This window comes from Sciurus carolinensis, chromosome 7 (genome assembly GCF_902686445.1).
Source record: "Sciurus carolinensis chromosome 7, mSciCar1.2, whole genome shotgun sequence".
NCBI classification, from domain to species: domain Eukaryota; kingdom Metazoa; phylum Chordata; class Mammalia; order Rodentia; family Sciuridae; genus Sciurus; species Sciurus carolinensis.
This window is the reverse complement of record NC_062219.1, coordinates 29,471,127-29,495,662: the sequence shown is the minus strand read 5'-3', so window position 1 is coordinate 29,495,662 and position 24,536 is coordinate 29,471,127. Positions and strand designations below refer to the sequence as shown.

Genomic DNA, 24,536 nt, shown 5'->3' with positions numbered 1-24,536 from the left:
GAACCATCTGGAGGAAGCTTGTCAAAATGTGCATTCTGCGGGCTGGGGAGATAGCTCAGCTGGTAGAGTGCTTGCCTTACAAGCACAAGGCCCTGAGTTCAATCCCCAGTACCACAAAAAAAAAAAAAAAAAAAAAAAAAAGTGCATTCTGGGGCTCCATTGCCAATTGTTTTCATTCATTTTGGGAAAGACGGAAACCCAGGCATGTGAATTTTGAAAAATCCTTCTAACTGATCTTAGTGACAACCCTGAATAAGAATGCATCGTCTACTTTGTGATTGCATATCCTCCATCTTCTCACCAGATTGCAAACTCCTTTGACAGGAACCTACTATATTTACTTTCTGCTCTGCTAAGTAGAGCTAGACTGCAAGCTTCAGGAGGGAAGAGCATGTGCTGGTTTTGTTACTGGAATTCCACCTGCCCACCCTGACACTCGAAGTCCCCTAACCTCCCAGGCCCTCACCTAGAAGACCACGTGATCTATGGTTGGTGCCCAAGAAACTGATTTTCAAAATTAATACTAGGAATTTAATTTAATACATATGGAGCTAAATTTGTTTTCCTCTTTTCTGTTATCATAATTTTCTACCTAGTGAGTTCTCAAGTGTTGATTGAATGAACTCACTGACTTAAAAATAACTCATAAACGCTATTTTAAGGGGTTTTGGGAGGTTTGAGTAATATTTCTAGAAATCCTTCTCAATATTTTATATTCCTGTCCTCTGGGTGGGGGAAGGGGGACTTCTGTAAAATATACTTTTGCTTTTTACTGGGTTTGTGAGAATAGCTCAATTCTCACAATTCTGCTTTCAGAAATTCAGGAATATAATAAAAACTAATCCAAAATAATAAAATAAGCAGATATAATTGATACCATGGCTCCAAGAACCTTCCCAAATGGAACTATTAATGGGTTTGATTCTCAGGAGATGCATAACATATTTTTATTACCAAGACATCAAAAAGTTATTTGAGTCATAGAACTTTTTTTCATTATTATCTGTCTTGGTCTGTTTGAATAAAATACCATAAAGTGAGTAGCTTGTAAATAACAGAAATAGTGCTAGGGTTATGTATCAGTGGTATGGCACCAGCCTATTATGCACAAGACCCTGGGTTTGATCCCCAACACCACAAAAATAAATAACATATAGCTTTTTTATTTGTTCTTTTTAGATATACATGACAGTAGAATGTATTTTGACATATTATATGTACATGAAGTACAACTTCCCATTCTTGTGGTTGTACATGATGTGGAGTTACACTGGTCATGTATTTACATATGAGCACAGGAAAGTTATGTCCAATTAATTCTATTGTATTTCCTATTCCCATTCCCCGCTCCTTTCTCTTCATTCCTCTTTGTCTAATCCAATGAACTTGTATTCTTCCCTTCCCCACCCTCCCTTGTTGTGGATTATCATCCATGAATTAGAGAGAGTATTTGGCCTTTGGTTTTGGGGGACTGGCTTATTTCACTTAACATGATATTCTCCACTTCTATCCATTTACCAGCAAATACCATAATTTCATTCTTCTTTAAGGCTGAATAATATTCCATTGTATATATACACCACATTTTCTTTATCCATTCATCTGTTAAAGTGTACCTAGGTTGGTTCCATTGCTTTACTATTGTGAACTGATCTGCTATAAACATTGTGTCACTGTAGAATACTGATTTAAGTCCTTTGGGTATATGCCAAGGAGTGGATCACTGGGTCAAATGGTTGTTCTATTTCAAGTTTTCTGAGGAATCCCCATACTGCTTTTTCATTGTGGTTGTACCAATTTGCAGTCCCACCAGCAATGTATGAGTGAATCTTTTTCTCCATATCCTCACCAACATTTATTGTTACTTGTATTCTTTATAATTTCCATTCTGACTGGAGTGAGATGGAATCTCAGTATAGTTTTAATTTGCATTTCTCTAATTGCTAGAGATGTTGAATATTTTTTCATATATTTGTTGACTCTTCTTATTTCTTCTTCTATGAAATACCTGTTCAGGTTCTTTGCCACTTATCAATTGGGGTTGTTTTTATGTTAAGTTTTTTAATCCTTTGTGTATCTTGGAGATTAGTTCTCTATCTAAGGTGTAGGTAGTAAAGATTTTCTCCCATTCTGTAGGCTCTCTGTTCATATTCTTGATTATTTACTGTGAAGAAGTTTTTTAGTTTGATACCAACTCATTTATTGATTCTTGATTTTACCTCTTGCACTTTAGGGGTCTTATTGAGAAAGCAAGTTCCTGAGCCAACATGATGGATAGTTGGCCTACTTTTTCTTCTAGTAAGTGCAGGGTCTCTGGTCTAATGTCCTTGATCCACTTTGAGTTGATTTTTGTGCAGGGTGAGAGGTAGGGGTTCAATTTCTACTATATATGGATTTCCAAATTTCCCAGCACCATTTGTTGAAGAGGTTATCTTTTCTCCAATGTATGTTTATGGTATCTTTGTGTATGAGATAACTGTATTTATGTGGGTATGTCTCTGAGTCTTCTATTCTGCTCCATTGGTCTTCGTGTTTGTTTTTATGACAATACCATGCTATTCTTGTTACAGTTATTATATTTTAAGTTCTGGTATTGTGATGCTTCCTGAATCACTTTTCTTGCTAAGGATTGTTTTGGCTATTCTGGCCCTCCTGTTTTTCCAAATGAATTTCATGTGAGTCATAACACTCTAAGTTCCTATAATCCAAATTCTATTATAAGGAGTCACTTTTTACATTTTCTAGTGATGTACATGGAAGGAAATAAAGCAGTCCTAGCCATTAAATAATTATCACAATCAATACTGGCATAATTTTAGGTAAGGGAATATAATAGTCCACCATTTCCATATTATTAAAATACCATTTATTAATCGCTGGAAATAAGCAAGGATGCTAAAGTTGATTGACCATCCAAGTTCATATATAGAAGATATATTCTGAAAGGTTCATCTAGCCACCCTCATATAAATTATAACAAGCTAACTATTTCTCAGTATCTTTATCAAAGATGCCTGTGCTTTAGGTATTGTATCAGCAATGGACCAAGTTGGAGATGTATAAAGGGGATTTCAGACTGTGTCCATCTTCCCTTGTGTCTCACTTATTCTTCGTCTATAATCTTGCCTCTTTCTGAACCCTAATGACACTGATTTTGTAGCTACCTTAAGGGCTGTAACTACCTTATCTTCTTCTGTCACCTTTTAGATTTCTACCAAATTGCAAACAGCTGTCAGGATGGCCCCTCTTACTCATCCTGTGTCTCCTGCTATGACACACACAGAACAGGGACCCAATTATAGGCTCTTTGAATTGATAATCCTTTATCCTGAAATTAATAACGACAATCTCTTCTTAATCCCAAGAATAATTACACCATTGTCACTAAAGTAAAAAGAGAACATTTGACTTCAAGTTTTGAAGTCTTTTAAAAATAGGTATTATAAGCTGATTTAAAGTGGATCTTTTAAGCTGTCACCAAAGGCATTTATTCTAGTTAAAAAACCAGATCCTTTATACATTCATGCATAATTTATATCCCACCTACTTCCAAAAATTAATTGAGGGAGCCATTAAGGTAATGGCAATTATGGAAACTACTAAAATACCAGAAACAAAATCATCATGAGAAGTTTTGTTCTGAACTTTGTCAACTTTGTTTATAGGTAAAAACATTGACCACCCTTCCATGCATCACCTCCACACTAAACAGAGTTTGGACAGGTTTCTTTGTTGAATATTTTAAACTAGTTCCTGGGCTGCCAGATAATTCTATTTCAAACATAGCATTTTATATTATTTTTCTTTTCATTTACACCATTAATTTATACTATTATTTTAAACATTAAGAATCATACAGTTAATTTAAATATATATTTTAAAACACAGGTGAGCTGGACATGGTGGCAGATACAGTGGCTTGGGAGTCTGAAGCAGGAGGATTTCAAGTTCAAGGCCAGCCTCAGGAACTTAGTGGGGCTCTAAGCAGCTCAGTGAGACCCTGTCTCAAAACTTAAAAGAAGGTGGGGGGCAGGAGGTGGCTCAGTGATTGAGCGCTCCTGGGTTCAATCTCGAGTACAAAAAAAAAAAAAAAAAAAATCCACTGCAGGTGAAAAATAGCTTAACTTCCAACTTCAAATGAACTTAAATATAGAGAATTTTAAGTACTTGAGAAATCAGTCAAAAAAATTTTGGTCCCAGCAATGTTGTTTGTATTTGCCTTAAAACGTGATTGGGACAAGGACTTCAAGGAAACAACAGAGCTTTTTTTCTAAGAGAGAAACATGAGGCAAAGGAAAAAAGAGGAGAGAGGAAACCCCAAAGACAAAAACCTCTGGACATTCCCTCCATCCAAAGTACACTTACCAAATTGCAGGATTTCAGTGAGCTCTGTACAATTAACCTGCCAAGAGGTTGTGTGGCTGTGTTTAACTTTCCATCCAGCTACATTGAATGTATAGTACATCTTGAACATGTCGTCTAAATTGGAAATGAAACATTTTGGACTCTTCAGTACTAGATAGGTCCCTCCAAGGATGGGAACATATTTACCCAGGTGGGTTCAATAATAATTTCTACTCTGAGAATTAAAATTCTAAGCTAGCTTGCAAAAACTAAAAAATTACTTTAGAATTTTCTTCAAGGAAAATTGTGTCACCAAAAGAATCTTAGTTCAATTTTAAATATTGAAAATTTGATTAAATACCTTTATATTGAATGTGTTAAAATATTTGAGATGGAATTACAATAAGAATTAATGAATTCTTGGGCTAAGATATAACTCAGTGGTAGAGTGCTTTTCTTGCATGTAGGAAACCCTGTGCTCAATCCCCAATCCCAGAAAAGACAAAGAAAGAAAAAGAATGAATTTGCATTAATGTTACATATAAGCAACCAAATCAGGTAAGAAACATAGATCCTGGTATAAAAAAAAAAAAAAAGTAAAGGAGTTACATAAATCTCTTTGAGATTTTGGCTTTGAGTTGACAATAACTTGAAGGTTGCCCTTAGCTTTTACAAGGCACATATGTAATAGAAGAACTTTATATTATCCTGAAAGAAATTCATAAAGTATTTGAAAACTTTTGAAAATGAGAGTGAGCAGTGAAATCTAATGATCTCATGTTCAACGCTGACATTGTTTCTAAAGTCCTGAGTAGAAAGACTCACACTTACTACTAACACACTGGATGACTCGCCAGTGGAGAGGTGCAGTGAGAGCTTAGGTCAACAGAAAAATCCAGTTGTGGACTGTAAGAGACCTGTTGCACTGATTTCTCTCTGTTAGATGCCAATATCACTAAATCCATGGATAGTTCAAGAAACTGCTATGCTCCTTCTCTGTGTACCCTCCACTTCACCCCCAACGGTCCTTTGTCCAGTATAAGTCTGTGCTGGTTTGCCTATAAATGTTTCAACAAAGATCAAAATTAAATGTGGTTGCAGGTGCTCCAGGACTATTTTGGGCAGGAACATTTTGAAAATATTTGCTACCAAGTAGACTCATTGTAACCTGGGCATGGAAATAAGGTCTCATGAAAACAAAACATGAGAACTAAGCAGAGCTTTCTATACTTGTAAATAAAGGCTTTGGTTGCACAGACAGGGCTTGCTAAGCCAGTAGCTTTAGTGTTCTTGGAGGTGCCAAGGGAGAGAGGCAGAAAGGGAAAAAGAACACAAAAGGGATTTTTCAGAGTAAACAGAGCCTTGCATTTGGTATTTCTCCTTGAACTAGCACATGCTCCATTGCCTTCTCTGTCTCACCAGGACCTCCTAAATCATCCCTCCCCTCTCAGTTGTACTGATCTTACCTTTTGTGAACAGTGTCTTTTCCACACATCTTTCTCCCCATTGGGTGTATTTTTTCATGTGACTAAGTTCAAACTCAATGCCACTTACAAGAAGTTTCACCGTTAGACAAATACTAGATGATTTCTAAAGAGGTTGGGTCTAAAATATGCCAGACAATAGATACATGAGAAAAATAGAAAGAGGTCAGCCCATTCTTCTTTCTTGCATGAATTCACATTCCAGTGAAGAATGTGAGCCTGGACCAGGATTGGAGGTGGTGCTAACATGATTCATATGAACCTGTTCATACATGAACACATTGACCAGTCCTGGGGTTCTTGCCAGGAAAAAAAAAAAAAAAGTCACCCTTTGACCCTAAGGAGACTACTCCAAGCCATTGCTCCCTATGACTGGCCTGGCCAATGTCACCCGCAGCATTGCATTAGATCTTCAGCCTTAAGACGCATCCACGGTGCCACCAGGTTACTATGTGCCCACTGGTCAGGTCAATCTTTGAAGTTGAAACATCCAATTATAATCTTTGCCATGATTTATTGGGTATCCCCTATATGTCTGGTAATGTTAAAGCCTTTACCTGTATCTGCTATAATCCTGGCAACATATCTACTACGACAGTTGTGACTACAATGTGTACATTACCATCCCATTTTTAGAAGAAAGGGAAGAGAGGTTCAAAAAATTAAGTTTGCAAAAGTGATGTACAGCAAAGAAACAAATCAGATCAGTCAGGCCCCAAAGTCAATGTTCACTGCCCCAAACCTGCTCCTATTCAACACTACCTCTGCTGCTTCCCAGCCCTGCATGATTCTGCTGCTAACTGAATACAGCTCCATCTCTGGGTTTTATGAAAAACATTTTCTTTATCTTTTAATAAGCAAAGCCTCTGCCAAGAGGTTTGTTAGCATGAACACTTCTTTTTCTTGTTTTTAAAAATTTAATTTCTTGGGTATAGTGAGCATGTTTAATCTGAATATATGAATATTTTTAGTACAAAAATATTTCTCTTACTGCCTCTTGATCATTGCTCCTTAAATATTTCTTTAAGAAACATCAGTAAATTTTAGTTTTTAATAAACTCTGTTTGCCACTTTTTTGGGTTTTTTTTAAGCTACATTCTTCAAAAGTTTCCTGTTTTTTCTATATCTTTGATTCAGTTTTTTTTGAGTACTAATGCCAATCTTTGTTCTTTCCAGTGAGAATTCAGATATTTCTATTGCAATAAGTGGCTTTCTTTCCCTTCTACCCTATTCTACCCAATTATTTCTAATTCAGTTTATTCTTGTTTTTCATCCTGATTTCTTTACCTTTTCTGTCTCTTCATGTCTCTCTGCTTCTGTTTCATGAGAGAACTGCCTACTTGCTGCCTATTTCAGGAGCCAAATTCTTAAATATGTACTTTCAGCTCTAACAACTATTTTTTCCTATGCATCTTTAGAATGATTTTCTTATTCTATAACTTTTTTCAAAATCTTTATGTATAAGATAGCTTGCCATACTCACTATTTCCAATTAATAAGCTATTTGATTGACCTTGGGCCTTCTCAGTTATTTCAGTGTTGATATCAGCAGATTGTTCTCTCTCCATGTCTAATATCTAGGTAACATTTAGCTGGACTAATTTACACAGTTTGGTGCAACATCTTCCATTCTCAATCTGATTCTTTGATCTGTGAACTCAAATGCCATTGGCCTTTCTAAAAGTCTTTCCAAGCCTTTTTCCCCAAATATTTGTGAGTGTTGCAGACTACGTAGAATCAATGGCTAGCAGCAGGAAAGTGAAACTTTGAACCTCTGCTTGCAAGACTGCTAGGATATTTATTAAAAAAAATTTGAAATAGTAAACACTCCTAAGTTTTCCAAGCTGGCTGACCACAGAGGGGTTTCCTTCTCCAATGAAGAATGCTTCTCTTTAGGAAGAAGCAGAATGAAGCAGGGTAGAAATGGAAAAACTGCATTCATACATAGCTTCTCCTATAGACTTAAATTTACATAGCTAATTGAATAACAGGTAACCATCAGTATTTAAGAACATAACAGATCTATACATTCTCTTAAGTGTGTGTGATGAATGTTAAAATAACTATAGGGTGAATAATTTATTTAATGAGAAAAATAGCAATTACATATCATTATTAAGTGTTTCTTAAATTTTTGACTCTGAAGATGTGTTCGGTAACTGGAGGTTCACAGCTTGGGTCAAAGTAGATGCTCAGTAAATACTTATTAATGAATGAAGGAAGGAAGGAGTAGAAACCATGTCTTTCAAGAATAAATCTGAAATGGGGAGGTGTGCTGAGGTGGAATTGGGGGTACTATCTTCTTCCCATCCCTAAGAGATAGCCTGCCTGAGCTTTGGGAAGCAGAGCACATGGAGCTGAGAAGGGTCAGGTAGAAGATCAAGCACCAAATGAACAGCCAGCAGTACTTTCCAGGGAGTGACTTTTGAGGAACCCCAGTTGTGTCCCTGATCCATTCAATTCCAACAGACCATGCTCAGTTTATTATCTACAACAATTGGCAACTTTACATCAGATAAAATACCTAGTTGTCATGAAGAGTCACTTTGGCCTTTGTGCTTTATGTAATGAGAAAGAAGTTCAGAGACACACTGACTGTCACACACCCTATTGTCCTGAACCAAGCAAGGAACTGGAAAACAGAACACGGGGTTCTAATCCAGCCTTTGGCCCTGTCTGACCTTGGGAATGTTCCTGAATCTCTCAGAGTTTCAGTTTCCATGTCTGATTAAACCAGATCATTTCTGAAGATGCTTTATTCCATTCACTTATGATCCACTTTTCAGACAGAGGGGACACCTTGCCCTTACTGGACACCCAGTTTTATTCTGCAAAAGTGCCCCTCAGCTAGGTGTTTGGATGTGAACAGGAGAATTGCTTACAGGGCTCCTCTCCCTACTGTTGGTTGAGATTAAAAGGTGCTTTTTTTCAGTATGTTCAGCTTTCAAAAGACGTGCTGGAGGAAGCCAGCCAGCTTCTGCCCACACAACTTCCAAGTGACGTCAATGGAAGCAGAGCACACAGATCTCTAAGCAAGTTTTGGCTCCTTATGTGAGGTTTTTGTTATTTTTTTTCTTTTCTTTTTTAAAAGAACAACTGCAAAAATGATTGCTCTCAACTCAAATTACACAATTTGTTCTTCTTTGTGCCCTGAGTCAGCAACAGACAATGTGGAAAATATAGCAAGATCTCTTTACACGCATCAAGTAAAACAGGACAAAGTTATGTGAAACACAGAATATTTGAGATTCTTGAACACTCTCTAAGTAATATTCTTGACACAGCCTCCTATTAACTTCAATATAAAAGGTCGATAAATAATCCAGATGGAAAACAGAAAAACATACCTAATGATTCTTATTTTTGCTCCTACATTTGTTCCTCGATCTGTCATCAATATTATATATTTTGGGCTTGGAACTGTTTAAAAGGATTTTCCTGTTAAGAAAATATAATTTATGTTTTATAAATTATCAGCTCTGATTTTCATGATAAAGTCAGATATATCTGGTCAAATGACCATAAGGAAATAGCTACTTGTTATGTGCTTTGAAGGTATTATTGGCACATACTGACTCGATTCTCACAGCAACCCTTTAAGGTGGTGGTGTTCATCTACTAATTTTACTGACTAGGAAACAGAATCAGAGAAGTTAAGTGATATGTCCAGAGTCACACAGCTGAGTGGGTAACATCTGGATTTCAACCCATATAGTCTGGCTCTAATATCTGTATTCCTAACCACTATGCAACCCAGATAATAACTTATTTTTCCATTCAGAAATCATTTGATGATGCCTATGTATTCCAGGCTCTGACTGGTCAGTTGCTAAGTAATGGAAACTCAGGACACAGAAACCACATGAAAAGATAGAGGAGGGAATTCGGATTTTATCCATATCTCCACTAGACCAGACACTGCATTAGACAACTCACATCTATTTCATCTTTGCAAAAGCTGTCTGAGCAAAAGCTGTGTCAGTGAGATAGTAGAGATGAAGAAACTGAGCTTTAGGAGGTTGTCACACGTCTGGGAGAGGCTTGCGTCCATCCCGTCTGCTTCCACCATTTGTTTTCACTTTCTTCACCACAACAGGAGCCTCCAGGAGCACCCGCAAAAGGAAGTATGAAGTTTAGTGTCTCAACAGGAACCAGGCATACAAAAATTCTCCAATATTTGGGAAGCTCTGGGAATTTTGTTTAGGGGTGATGTCAACCACAGGGAATTTCTAGAATCCAAAACTTCTAGTGTAGCATTCCACCATAGTCGCCTGGTTTCAAACAGTACTAGAGGATGGCAGTCAAGTCTACGCCCAAAGAGCCCTTGGACAAAATGGAATGTAGTTTTGATTAATAGCACATATTTAAATTATAAAAGCATTAAAACACTAAATTGCTTTTTAAAGCAATTGTAAGTGAACTCGGTACTTTGTGTATAAAGTCTGATAATTTCAGAGGAATTAGCAAAAAATTTTTGAATGAAATTTCAGAGACTTTCATGAGTGTGTATGGAAATAGAAACCAGAATCCTGTGCATGATACCCTAGATTCTTGAACACTCTCTATAAACATTAAAGGGGATGTAGATGAAAAATGTATAAACAGACACATTAAGATTTTCCAAAGTAAAATGTAATAAAAATTTTAAGTTATTTTGTCATTCCTTTTTCATTTGCATAGGACACTTTTTTTCCCAAAATGTTACCAATTAAATAAAAGGCAGTTTGGGTTTAAATTGTCCTCCTTTCAGAGTTTGTTCACATCACATCAAATGTCTTATTTATATTCAGATACCACAGGGAGTGGGCAAGGAATTGTATGTTTAAACTGGACTTTTTCAAGGCCATTAAAACTAAAGACTGAATTGCAAAGCAGAGAAAGCACCTGACCTTGTAGTGAATTGGAATAAGTAAATATCTCCACTGGAAATGGAAACAAACACTCCCAAGACCCCAGATCACCATTTATTAACTAGGTGACAGCTGCCCACTCGTGGATGCTGAATCTTTCAATATACGTGTTAAGAGTGGAGATCACCCAGAGATACTGCCTCCATAACACAGAGCCCATGGTACTCATGTATTGCTCTTGGGAATTATGACCCTGTCCGGGCCACCACAGTTCCTAAAATCCTAGAAATGTTTATAAACAACAGGTTACATCAATCCATACTTTCTCTGTGTCCAAATGGATGTTCTGATCCAACTTCCATCCCTAGAAGTCTCAACCATCTCATAATCTTCTAATAATACATAAGCTATGTTATTATATCAAATACTGTGATGTAAAGTAACTTTGATACATGTAGGAACATAGTATCCCTCTCAATCACAGAATTAACACAACCTTAAGGCATTTTAAAATTTTGCTGCCTTTTGTGGGATATATACAGATCTTTGAAGAGGTCTATGTAGGCCTTAGATCAGAGACTGCTGTTCTTGTCCACTCTGTGTAACAGTGTATGAGTCACAGCTGTTTATTAACCTCACAGAGTTTATTTACCTTCTGTAGATTCAAAATTTACTACTGCGTAGTCAACTTTCATCACTATAACAAAATGCACAAGATAATAATCTTATAAAGAGAAAAGATTTATTTAGGCTCATGGTTTCAGTGGTTCTAGTCCATGATGGTGTGGGGTGTTCTGGGGTGGGCAGAGGGGAGCGGTACTCATTGCTTTTAGACTACTGGTGGGGATATCAGATGGCAATAGTAAGGAGCACATAGCAGAGAAAACTGCTGACTTCATGGCCAGGAAGCAAAAAAGACAAAGAAAGTGTACCACAATCCCCTTAGGGTAACTGCTCCTGTTGACTTCAGGACCTCCTATACAGTTCTTCCTCCTAAAACTCCTCAGCACCTCCCAATAGAGCTGACCTGAGAACTATGACTTTAACACGTGAACCTTCAGGGAGCATTCAACAGTCAAACTGTAACACTGGATCTCTGAAAAGCTGGATGACAGAACTTTTAGGATTCCTGGAAATCACATTTAGGACTGATTCCTGGGCACATAACCCAGAAGGTTACACAGAGTCCCACACTCAGAAAGGTTCATGCTTAATTTCAGGTTCTGCTGTCAACATCTTGAAACCCTTAAGAGTTTTTTTGTTTGTTTGTTTATTTTTACCAGAGGTCTTGTATTTTCATTTTGTACAAGAATCTGAAAATTATGTAGCCATTCCTAGTCACGTGTAATGTTAATGCAGCAAATACAAATCGCTGATTTAAAATACAAAATGAAAAATTAACCAAAGTGCCACTGACATATTTGAGAGGTTCCCCATCCCACCCAAGTAAGACATCCCCTCTGAAAGATATGCCTAGATTTCATTTTATTTGGGGGAAATAACTGATCTAATGCTCTACTGTATGACATGATACGTGAATTCATGCATATTTGTATGTATGCAGAGTTTGGACAATGCATATGTGTTTGTAATGTTTGATAATTAAATTGAGTAGGAGGCAGGTGAAAAACCAGGAAGGTTCACCAGCTTCCAGGATCTTTTAACTTCGTTGTGGCTAAACCTTTACATTGAACACTCCTCTCTATGATCATTATATTGCCTTCTCTTTCAGAGAATTCATCTCCCTTTATTATTTATTTTTGAATTCTTTTAGTTTACAAAAATATTGCAGATGTGCACAGAGACACCAGAGTTGGGATGAAACATGCCAGTTAGACAGCCTGGGAGCCAGGCGGGGTGCCTTCACAACAGTGAGCCAGCTCGGCCAGCCTTGCCATATTTCTCTTTCTTTCTCTGTGTGGGTGCAAGGGCGTGGGGAGTGGGCCAACATGACGCTAAAGGCACTGTGCAAAAGCCAGCATGAATCCCAGGCCTTTTGGTGGACAGAAAGGACTGATTGTGTGGCGAGTAGCTGGAATGCATGCCGGTCACTCTCTGGAGCAGTGTTAGCAGGCATCATTTTGCTGGATTGTTCTAGGAAAGGCAGAACAAGGACAGAAGGGAACTCGCCTGCCCTGTACTTGAGTGGCCCTGTAATTTTCCTCATCTTTGTTAAAATGATAAAGAATCATCTCATACATTCAGCAAACCTCAACCCCGCTTTCTCAGTTGGATGCTGTTTCAAAAAAGCACATCCTTCCTTTCTCTGCGGACTGTGCAGAAATGGGCTATTTGGGAAGTGAGCCCAGAATGACATGAGCTGGGGTGCAGCAGAGCAGGCCTACGGGAGACTCAGAGGACGCGATGGTGACGATCCAGGGAGAAGGTCTGGGCAAATCAGTAAAGAGCTTGGAGCAAATAGCATTTTACAGAACTTCTTGACTAAATGCTCAGACAAAAGAAATGGCTTTTGATGACATTTTTAAAGTTTATCAAACAATTTTTGAGTTTCTTTACAAAACAATGACCAAAATCTTTACCCAGTGGACAACTGGTTACAAGCTTACAGATTTGGAGAAACTCCAAGCTCTGCCTTTGTCTCGTTTGACGTTAAGCCCTCGCCCTGTCAGTCTGGGACTCAGAGTCCTGAACATTCATCATTTTACCCCACACCACGGCACACCAAAACCTTCAGCTCCTGCCCACCCAGTCTCAACTGCTGAGAAAGCACATGTTAAGTAAAACTGTATAGAGAGACTCAAATGTCTTCCCTATTTTGCTATTTTTTTCTAGCATAAATATTTACATTTCTTAAATGTATATCTGCTTTTCTTATTTTGACTCAGTTTAATAAGGTTTTTTTTTTCTCCCTTCTTTTTAGTCCTCTATGCTTTTCCCAGGATGTCATTGTAAAGTGTGGTTAATGAGATTTCACATGAGTTCACAAGCATTTTTAACTTCCATGTTATAGTTGTTAGGGCAACCAAATTGAACCAGTTAAGTTGATTCCTAACTGCCACCTACTATTCTCCATAGCTTATGAAAAGCTCGGAACAAAGATGTAGCTGTATAAAAATATTCATAAGCGTTATCATGACAGTTAGTTCAAACAAACAAGCAAACAAAATGGGAGCAACTCAAATGTCTATCAACATCACCCAGGGATGATAGGTATAAAAATGCAAGGAATCGCAGAGGCAGCACTGGGCCCTCAGGGCACCCACAGAGGGCTCTCGACTGAGCAGTTCAAAGTTAGTCCTCCAGCACCCTTAGAGGTTGCACAAGCTACCAGCTATTCTTGGGATGGCATCCTCTACTGCTTCCATACGCAAAAGCAGGTTGCTGTTGCTTGGGATCCCAAACCCTAATAGGTGTGTTTCTTTTGAGATATCTGTGGGAACAGGTGAGGATGTTCAATAATGTCACCAGGAAGATAGGTTAGACATTTAGGAATGATGTCTGACCTTGAGATATACAGGTATAAAGCAAAGCCCAAAGAGTGTGAATCACAGAAAAGATCCATAGCAACATTGGCGTGTGGGGAGGATCCAATTTACCAATCACCAATCCTTGTGCTGAGATGGCATTGGGACAATCTTGGAACTATTAATCATACTACAAGCCAAGTTTATACTCACTATTTTGGAAATATCTGTAACATCTATGGATACATCTAAATATTCACTAACTGTATTTTTTCTTTTTACTTTTATAGACTTTATTTCTAGAGTAGTTTTAGGTTCACAGCAAAATTAAGCAGAAGGTACAGAGACTCCCCACACAACTCTTAGCCAGACACGTGCATTAGTGTGGTCCAATGTGGTTTGCCATCAAGGTTCATGTGCTGGATACCTGCCATGTGATTTTTCCATCTCATATGAGATCTGCCATTGTGATATCATCTACCATAAGGTCCAAACCAGTACTATGCCAAAGCTGGCACCATGCCCTTGAACCCCCAGCACTCTGAGCTAAATAAACCTCTTTTCTTTTTAAAGTATTTAGATTTCAGCATTTCTTTATAGTAACATGGACAGATACATGCATAGCCTCCCCTATTACTTACATCCCACTTCAGTGGTATATTTGTTACAATTCATCCATTGAACTTGGATTAACACATTATTATCACCTCAAATCCATATTTTTACCTTAGCGTTCATTCTTGATGTTGTATATCCTGAGTTTGGGTAAATGCATAATCATATGAATCCTTCATTATAGTATTATATGGATTTATTTCATTGCCCTAAAAATTCTCTGTGCTCTGCCTATTCATCCCTCCCCTTAGATCAATCTCATCTTCCCCCAACTACTCCTACCAACCCCTGGAAAATTTTAAACTTTCTTTGATTACTTTATCTCATGGTCAAGGACTTTATTTCATGACATGAAGAAAACTTCTCTGAGAGAGACCCCATGCTCTTGGGATATATTTGACCATTACTCTGGATAATTAAGCAACATTCTGGTGTCAGAAGCGTGATGAAGAAGGGATTTGAAAAACAGGTTAGGAGAACAGTAATTATGTAGTTGACAAAACAAAGCTCTACTCTGTACACATAAATTTTTCACAGAGGGAAAAATATTTGAAATGTAAGAATAAAAAAGCAAAAACATTTGGCTATGAAAGAGGATTCAGTAATTACAGTGAACATCTCATTAAACACAGGCTTTATTTGAGAGGAGGCTAGGAGAACTCTAATTAAGTCATAAGCTGTCCCTATGAATAATTAGTTATGGCAGGAAAATTCTAGGTGGTCCATTAAATCTCCACACCCACAGTTGTTCAGAGAAAAACATAAGCAAACCCTGATTGCTTTGATTTTGGATGAATGATGAACTTTCTCCCATGACAGACTAAATGAACTTGTCCATCATAGGTCATGGCTTTCCTTCCCCAGGGAAAAGTGAAGTTCTCTTTTTCTGTAAATAAGAATAGAATTTTCACAACACTCAACAAACAACTTCTCTATCTGTGAACTGATTTTTAACCAATGTGATGTAAATAATTTACAAGATTTTAAATGGCTATTAAATGTAGATCTTCATGAGTTTATCCAGAAATATTCTGCTGTTCTGTTGTCTGTATTTGTATATGATCCTTCTGCCATGTTATCTTTGTCTTTTGTGTTTCTGTGTGCTGCATATGAGAAGATATAGTCTATTGGGGTGAGAGACTATGGATCTATGTAGAAAACCACTCAAAGTGTGCTGTCTCATGTGGTAGCCACAGGTCGTTTGTGGGTTTTGAGCACTTTATTGTGGGGCTCTGAATTGAAATGTACTGCAAGGGTTTCATAGAGTTGGTCTAAAAAAAAAGTAAATTATGAATAAGTTTATATTGATTGTATGTTGAAATGATGTTTTATGAATAATTCTATATTAATTATATGTTAAAATGATGATACTTTTGACTACTAGAAATATTTTGCTGCTAGAAATTTTGGAATTCCATATGTGCCTTGCATTTGTAGTTTGTGAAATATTTATATTGGATGACACCAGTACATGTACTCCTTTTAGATTTGTGAGCTCAAAACACAGTGGTATTTTTGGAAAGAAATTGGGGAGTCCTAAAATTCTTGAATTTCCTAGCTGGAAAAGAATTCTGAAAGTAAATGATGTCAAAATGCTTAGATGTGCCCAACATAGACCTTTTACCACACACATACTCAAGCCCAAACTTCTCTACATCTAAAACGGACTCAAAGTAAAGAGCTGTTATTAAGAAGACTTGACGTCACTTGCAAAACCTCCTACCTCTCTTTTTTAGGCAGTGCTGACTGTCACACTCAGGTCCTATCCACCCAAGACAGGTGCTCTATTTCTGAGTTACACTCCCAGCCCTGGGATTTCTAAACCTTCTATTAGCATGAAAGTTGGGGAATTAGAGGAATAGTGTTAGTGAGGAAGAAACAGAGAATAGGCAGGAGAGATCATGCAATAGATGGGAAAGGAAAAGGGCATTCCAGAAAAGGCAAATAAAATGAGCAAAATGGGGAAAACAAGTGTGGGTCTTGAGAATGGTAACGATTGGGCTGTGGATAATAGTAATTTATATCTGAAAATAACTTTTAGTTTATAAAGATTTCTCAGGCATTGTTTTAGAAATCTGTTTTTATCATTCCCATTTGATAGCTAGGAGATTGAGGTCCACATTTAAGAAATTTAACCAGGACCACACAGTTAGTCAATGATGAAACCGGAACTTAGAGGACCAACCATGGGCTTGCCTGGGACTGGGGTTTCCCGACACACAGGACTTTCCAAGTGAGAATGTCCAGGGCAAACTCATGAAGCTGGTCACCCTACACTTGAACCCTTATCTTCTTACTCTAAATCCCATTCTCTTTGCATGAATAATAATGACAAGCATTTATGGAACACTTTCTATGTGCCAGGAACTACATAGTAAGGACGTTGTATAATTGTCTTCTTAATGTACAAAACAACTCTATAAATTAAATTCTATTAAAATTCTATTAAATTTTCCTCTCCCTCTTCTACGACCCTATGTTGTGTGGATAAAAAAGTTTAAGACTCCATCCAGATCATTGGTAATGAATGCAAAGTCACATGGCTGGTAAGTGCCTAGATTCACGCAGGCTGTCTCATTTTGGGCCGACACTGCCTCAGAAGTTACCCACCTGTCACCTCACACACTTGCTAAAGACCAGGACCCCTAGTGGGTCTTGGACCCCCTCATGTTTTCATTTATCTTCCCATCTGGAAACATAGCTGGCTTGGATCCCATAGGCTTTACTTTCTGGCCTTCTGCCAACTGCAGCCACTTAACTGTGTGAGCCACATTCTACCTGGCTTTGATCTCACCAGTCCTCCATCTTAAATAACCTCTTAGGTTGAATCTTACCAATGCCCATCTCATCTTTTACTAAGTGTCTGGGTTCAAGAAGAGTTCTTAGAAAGTAAAAGAAAACAAATGTCCTTTTTGAAATTGCCTTTAAAATGAGAAGCAATTATATTTGCTATAATAAAACTCTAGATTTTATTATCACCTTTGATATAGTTGACTTTTTAAAAAGTCTTCTTGGAAAGAATATGCATTATTTACAGCTAACAGACCTTCTTGGCACCATTTATGATATGAGAATAGATACTCAATGTTATTCCATGACACCATTCCCATGATGAGAGTGCTGAGCCAGTGGGCTTCCTAAGACTATAAAGTCCTGGATGAACATGGTCATATCACTTTATTTTCATTGTTATCCACACATCACTTGCCTGGTGGTTGATGCATGCTTTTCAGAAATGCAGAGTTGAGTGCAATACAGCATATATCAGAGATCTTGCTGGCTCTGGGTGGGACCAGAGAATTTATCTGATTTTCTTGTGTCCAGTAGCTTTAATTCTTATCATGTCTCCCTTCTAGTGCCTCTACTTTCCTGTTTTAGTCACTTTTTGCTGCTGTGACTAAATGATGGAACCAGAACAATTTTAGAGGAGGAAAAGTTTATTAGAGGACTCACTGTTTCAGAGGTCTTAGTCTATAGAAGGCTGGTTCCATTCCTTGGGGCTTAAGGGAGGGTTGGACATCATGGTGGAGTGTGGGGCAGAGGGAAGCAGCTCACATGAGATCAGGAAGCAGAGAGAAAGAGAGTCTCCACTCTCCAGATACAAAATATATACCCCAAAGCCATGCCTCAATTCCCACCTCCTCCAGCCACACAGTTACCACTCAGCTAATCCCTATCAGGGGGATTAAATCACTGATTGGGTTAAGACTCTAACAACCCAATCATTTCTCCTCTTAACCTTCTTGCACTGTCTTACACATGAGATTTTGGGGGACACCTCATATCCAAACCATAACGTTTCCATAGTGATGTGTTCTAAGTGGCATTGGTAGAGTCAACTCCCTGTATCCATCCATGGGTTCTGCATTCAGGGATAGAACCAACTATAGGTCAAAAATACTTGAAAGAAAAAATTGTGTCTTTACTGAACATATGCAAGCTTTTTTTCCCCTTGTCATTATTCCTAAGAAATACAGTATAATAACTATTTATATTATTTAGGTATTATGAGTAATCCAGAGATGATTTAAGGTTTGTGAAAGGATGTACATAGATTATATGCAAATACTAACTATTTTATCTAAGGCACTCATGCATCTGTGGATTTTGGTATCCTGTGGCAGTTCTGGAACCAACCCCCTTGGATTCCTAGGGACAAGTGTATGTAGTAGTGGCTACATCAGAAGGAAAAATGGATGATCAATATTTAAATTACCTATTTATTGAGGCCTAATTTACTAAAACTAAAATTTGCCCTTTTAAATTCATGAAGTTTTAACAAACATATGTAACTATATATGGAACACAATCAGAATCTAGAACATTCCATCATTCCAATGTTTCCTGTGCTCCATTGTTAACAAATCCTCCCCCATCCTAGCCCCTGGTAGCAAGTAGATTTTGGGGCTGACTTCTTTCACTTTGTCTAATGCCTTTAGGATTTATCCCTGTTGTTCCATGCATTAGCATTCCTTCTTTTTGCTTCTGATTATTATTCCAGTATATGGATATATCAGAATTTAATTGTCTATTTCCCAGTTGATGGACATCTGTCATTTTATCTTTAAAAAAAAGGGGGGTGCTAAAAACAACATACGAAGTTTGGGTGTGCATATTTTTTCATTTTTATTAAATAAATATCAATGGCTGGGATTTCTAGGTTATAGGTTGGATATATATTTATCTTTATAAGAAACTGCTGAATTGTTTTCCAAAGTCATTATGGCCCCAGCAATGCATGGGACTTCCAGAAGCACCACATCATGGCCACTACTTGGTATTATTAATCCTTTAATTTTTAGCTGTGCTTGGAGGCTTATCTAGTAGGTGTCTCTTGTGGTTTTAGCTTGCATTTCTCTGGAAATGCCATGACTAGACCTGTCGGGGTCTTAAGCCCCCTTGTTCTTGTCAACCAGCAACAAGGGAAGGGGACACTCCCCAAAAAGGCCAGAGCGAGATAGGTAGGACCAACTGACTGCCCACACGCAGCCCTGCCGGCGGAGGACAATCAGTGGCATCAGGGAGACCAGTCACAGCAGGAACTCGTTTATTGAGGAAATCACACAGCTTTTATGTAGGGTGGGGGCTAGGTGGGAACCAATCAGCTTAAAGGTCAGCAAGGCACAGGGGGTTCACGCAGGTGAGAGTCCCATAGGACTATGGCAAGCACAAGCTGATCACGTTCATGGAACTGTTGTCAACCAATCCCTGACGGTGGTCCAATTTATCATCATTAACCTTTGAAACCGCCTTTGAGGCCTTGATCTTGCTCATTCTCCAGGGAGTAAGGAGTCAGCCTGAGTTAGTTAACATGTCATTAGTCCCAACACATCCCCCTTTTTTGTTTTATATTAAGGATATGTCTGTCTTAGGTTGCCCCTGGGAGGGTCTTACTCATCATGGAACATCACCCTAGCAGTTTGGGGGTCTGCCTTACTCGAAGGTATGCCTGTCTTAGGTGGTAATCCTTTGAGGATCTTACCCATCATTGACTACCACCTTAGCACTTCAGGCGGGCCCCTCAGAGGAGCAGGGCTTAAGGGAGAGACACTTAGGCCCCAGTGTCCTGATAGGAGTGATCCATGATCCCATAGGGCTCCCAATCATCATTATGAAGGGTGGTATAATGCTGTCGGACCACCATTTGCTGCACAGATTTAGCCTGGATTTTCAGGAAGTGGATAAACTTATCGATTATGCAAGGCCCAAAGGTGAACACAAGGACAATGGTGATTAGCGGTCCCCTAAGTGGGAGGAGGTAGGGGAGCCACCCATATAACCCAATCCAGAGGAAATTAGAGTGGAGCTTGCTCCTATGATGTTCCAGATCTTCTTGTAGGTTTTTGATTTTATCTTGTACAATGCCTGAGTGGTTAGCGTAGAAACAGCACTCTTCACCAAGGAACAGGCAAAGCCATCCTTCCTTCGCCATTGCAGGACGACAGCGGCCAAGGAATCAAGTTGAGCCTGCAGATCTAAGATGGTAGAGCTGCAAAGTGCAATGTTAGAAGCTCTGTGTAGCTCTCAAGGAAGTCCATTGTCCAAAGTCATGAGGTCAGAGACCCCAATCTCAATCACTGTTGTCCCATTTTTGCTACTGTGCATTACACTGTTTCTTAAATGTCATTTTAAGAAGTTTACATATATTGACTCCAGAGTCTATATGAACATTAGTTAACACAATTTAACATTATATCTAAAACATGAATTAAAGAAAGGCTAAGAGAGCTTTTAACTTTCCTTTTGTGTGGCAAAAGTGGCAAAATGTTTTCATGTTTCACAATATTAACCTTTAAACAAATTAGGCTCTAACTTTTAGAAATACATTTATACTTAAAATTTTCTCAGTGTAAAAAGTAACAAATTTTACATATACCTATTGATAACAGGTCCTATAACAGAACATTAAATGATAGAAATAAATCCCCAATAAAATTTACTCTTTATAATTACCATTACAGACAAGTTTGATTTGTAGAATAGCATCTTGATAAATTTCCTGTTTTAAAAACTTGTGTACCTGGAAAATATGAACACATTTAATATACAAAGAGTGACCATTTCACAATTATCGTGACACTTTTATCTTACCAAATTTAGTTTTTAAAGAAAAATCTAGACTCTGTAACATAGTCCAATACTCTAACAGTTGTTTAACCATAATTGCACAAACCCCAATTTTTAAGACGAATTGTTCTAAAGAATAAAACTTAATAGACACAAACCCAAGAGCAAATCAGCATTTCTAAGAAATCCTTCTCATCTTACCATATAGATTAAACTTTGGTTTATATCAGAACATTAGTTTTTCACCTTAGGAAAAACCTTAAATAGCTCCAACTGTGTCACATACATACAACCAACTTAGTTACATGCAAACTTGTTGAAACTTGCCCTTCCCATACTTTCTTAGCACTTACTTAGACCCTCTTGTATTTCATCACACAAACACTTTTTCACCCAGAAACATTTTGTTCTTCACCAAATATATTTCCATATATAGAACCTTTTATTTTCTCTTTCCTATGTGTTGACCTTTTTGTTCACATCCTGAAACTCTTAAGAAATTTCTTAATTTATATAAATTACTCCATTTTAATGAGACTAAATATTTTGTTATTCATAGCACTCTAATTGAAACACAGCTGAAACCTTTGGAACCCTTTGTATATAGAATTGTACCTGTTAGGACATAACTCTTAGTAACCTTGTTTCTAGTTTACAAAGCAATTTTCTCTACAAACACATTTGAGTAATCCCATACATGTGAACTCTAATTCACTTATCTTATTGTAAAAAAACCAAGATATCAGACAAGTGTACCAACAGTATTTACTGTCTCTTTCCTGTGGAAGAAAAGTCCTAGAAAAACTGATGTTATTAGTTTGACCACCTAGAGACTTGCGAGTTATTTTTTAAGACATTTTACTTTTATTATTTTACCTAATTTAAATTGAACCTTTTTAAAATCATGTGAATTAAAAGTATCTGGATCTATTTTTGAATTTTAGTTTTAGGAGTGCTCAGTTTTGATACAGACAAAACATGACATCAGACAGCATGACATACAAATAACACAAAATCAAAGGCCTTGTAACTTTATAGGTGAATTTCCATTGCAATGTAATAGATGTTCAAAAACTCTAGTTGAATAAAAAAATAGAACTGATCAAAAATGTCATGAGCTCAAAAAAAAGGTAGAATTCAAAAAAAACAAGAGTCCTGGAAAAATGATATAGCCATTAATTACTTTAGTAAAACACCATAAAATTTACTTTTGCTGGAGTCTAGGTAAGACTCTTTTTACCTTTTTTTTCTTTCTTTCTTTTTTTTTTTTTTTTTTTTCCCTTGGATTTGAGACCGGTCTCCTACTGAGCATTCTGTTTCCTCCATTTATATTTCAATGTAAGCCTTGACTGAGATTTGGATCTGAAAGGGGCTAAAATGTTCTAGCAGAAACTTGATGCCTAGGGCATTTTAACCCTTTTTCCTGGTTAGTAATCAATTCAGATTTGGATGCAGAAAATTGTGAAACAATCTCCAACTACTTGTGGGGAATGGGGCTACTATATCATACTCCTTACTGGAACATTGCTACTGATGGTTGGACTGGTTACTCCCTCCACACCAGTGTATGTGGGACCTCATGGCAGGAGGACTAGGTGGGCTGGACTGGGGAATGGAAGCAGAAACAGCTGAGTCAAAGTTGGAGGAGGAGGAGGGATTAATAGGGGGAGAAGAAAGAGGCATTCGAGTTTGCAGGAAGAACATAGAAGCGCAAGAAAGAAGAGACTTGAAGATGAGGAATCCCTTTCCATCTGCCCACTTGCTTGCGGAAGCTGTGTGCCAATATCTTTGGTAGCCACAATCCACCTTCCCATGGAGCGATCTTTCATCCCTGCACAGGCCAATTTGTGATCAGTAGTCATTCCTTCCCAAACTAACGTTTTAGCACTTACCGGGAAGGCCATACAGGGAGTGGGAAGGTTAGAGTCAGTGAGTGCTCATCCAGTATCATAAAATGGCGCCGGGAAGATTTCCCGCCATCCGGAGGCGGTGGCTCTTTGGGGGGATACTTGGAGCCCCCTTTGGGAGGTCCTGGAGAGAAGCAGGCCTTAAGGGCAGAAAATATAGGGCAGATTCCTAATGGGGGACCCTCCCCTAAACTGATTTCCCTCTTCCTAACAAGTTGTTCTACACGATCCCATGTGGACCAGTCAAAAAGATTAGCGGCAGGAAGCCAAAGGGCCACCCGAGTAAAGGTGCCCCAGGCTTTTTCCGCCTGTGTATCAGGCAACTCAAGGCCCCTACATGAGTCTAAGAGCTGAGAGCGCAGGGTCACCATGTGTGGTGTGTGTTTGCCCCATATTTTCAGGGATGCCCTTACCTCGGAACTCGCTTGGCCCGATCTGCTGGTACTTTCGGTTTTGAAGCTGCCTCTTCGCTTTGGCTGCTGATCAGCCTTGAGGGGCCCCACACTGGGCGCCAGATGTCAGGGTCTTAAGCCCCCTTGCTCTTGTCAACCAGCAACAAGGGAAGGGAGCACTCCCCAACAAGATCAGACCAGGAAAGCTAGGGCCGACTGACTGCCCACACCCAGCCCTCTGGGCAGAGGACAATCAGACACATCAGGGAGACCAGTCACAGCAGGAACTCGTTTATTGAGGAAATCACACAGCTTTTATGTAGGGTGGGGGCTAGGTGGGAACCAATCAGCTTAAAGGTCAGCAAGGCACAGGGGGTTCACGCAGGTGAGAGTCCCATAGGACTATATGGCAAGCACGAGCTGATCACGTTCACGGAACTGTTGTCAACCAATCCCTGACGGTGGTCCGATTTATCATCGTTAACCTTTGAAACCGCCTTTGAGGCCTTGATCTTGCTCACTCTCTAGGGAGTAAGGTCAGCTTGAGTTAGTTAACGTGTCATTAGTCCCAAAATAGACCTTTTTGGGTTGTTGGGGTATCATTTGCATGTAGTACAATAATCTTATGCACTAGAGTTGGATGCCTTTTGACAAATGCATACCTTTTGTGTAACACATACCACATTAAGGTATAGGCTATGGCTAGTCCCCTGGAAATTCCCTTGGACTCTGCTCAGTTAGGCTTTCCTCACTGCAAACAACCTCTGATGAGATGTTTTTTTTCCAGCATAGATTAGCCTCACCTGTTGCAGAACTTAATAATATGGAATATACTGAATATGCTGTTTGTGAGTGTTTCCTTTCACATAGCCTAGTATAATTCAAAGGTCATCTGAGTTGCAGGATGTATCTGCTGTGCATTTCCTTGCATTGCTGGGTAACTTCCCTTTTG

At 38.4% G+C, this 24,536-nt stretch overlaps 1 protein-coding gene and 1 long non-coding RNA gene across 2 annotated transcripts in view; one reads left to right on the top strand and one right to left on the bottom strand.

The window, feature by feature from the left end:
- Positions 1-24,536, top strand: part of Pde7b (phosphodiesterase 7B) — a 297,370-nt gene that overhangs the window by 37,059 nt on the left and 235,775 nt on the right. The gene's annotated exons all lie outside the window — the stretch shown is intronic.
- On the bottom strand, positions 21,199-23,795 carry LOC124988195 (uncharacterized). The gene is made up of 3 exons (XR_007109381.1): positions 23,606-23,795; positions 23,178-23,316; positions 21,199-21,238 (listed from the first exon to the last, which is right to left on the bottom strand). It is a non-coding gene; the product is annotated as an uncharacterized LOC124988195 (long non-coding RNA).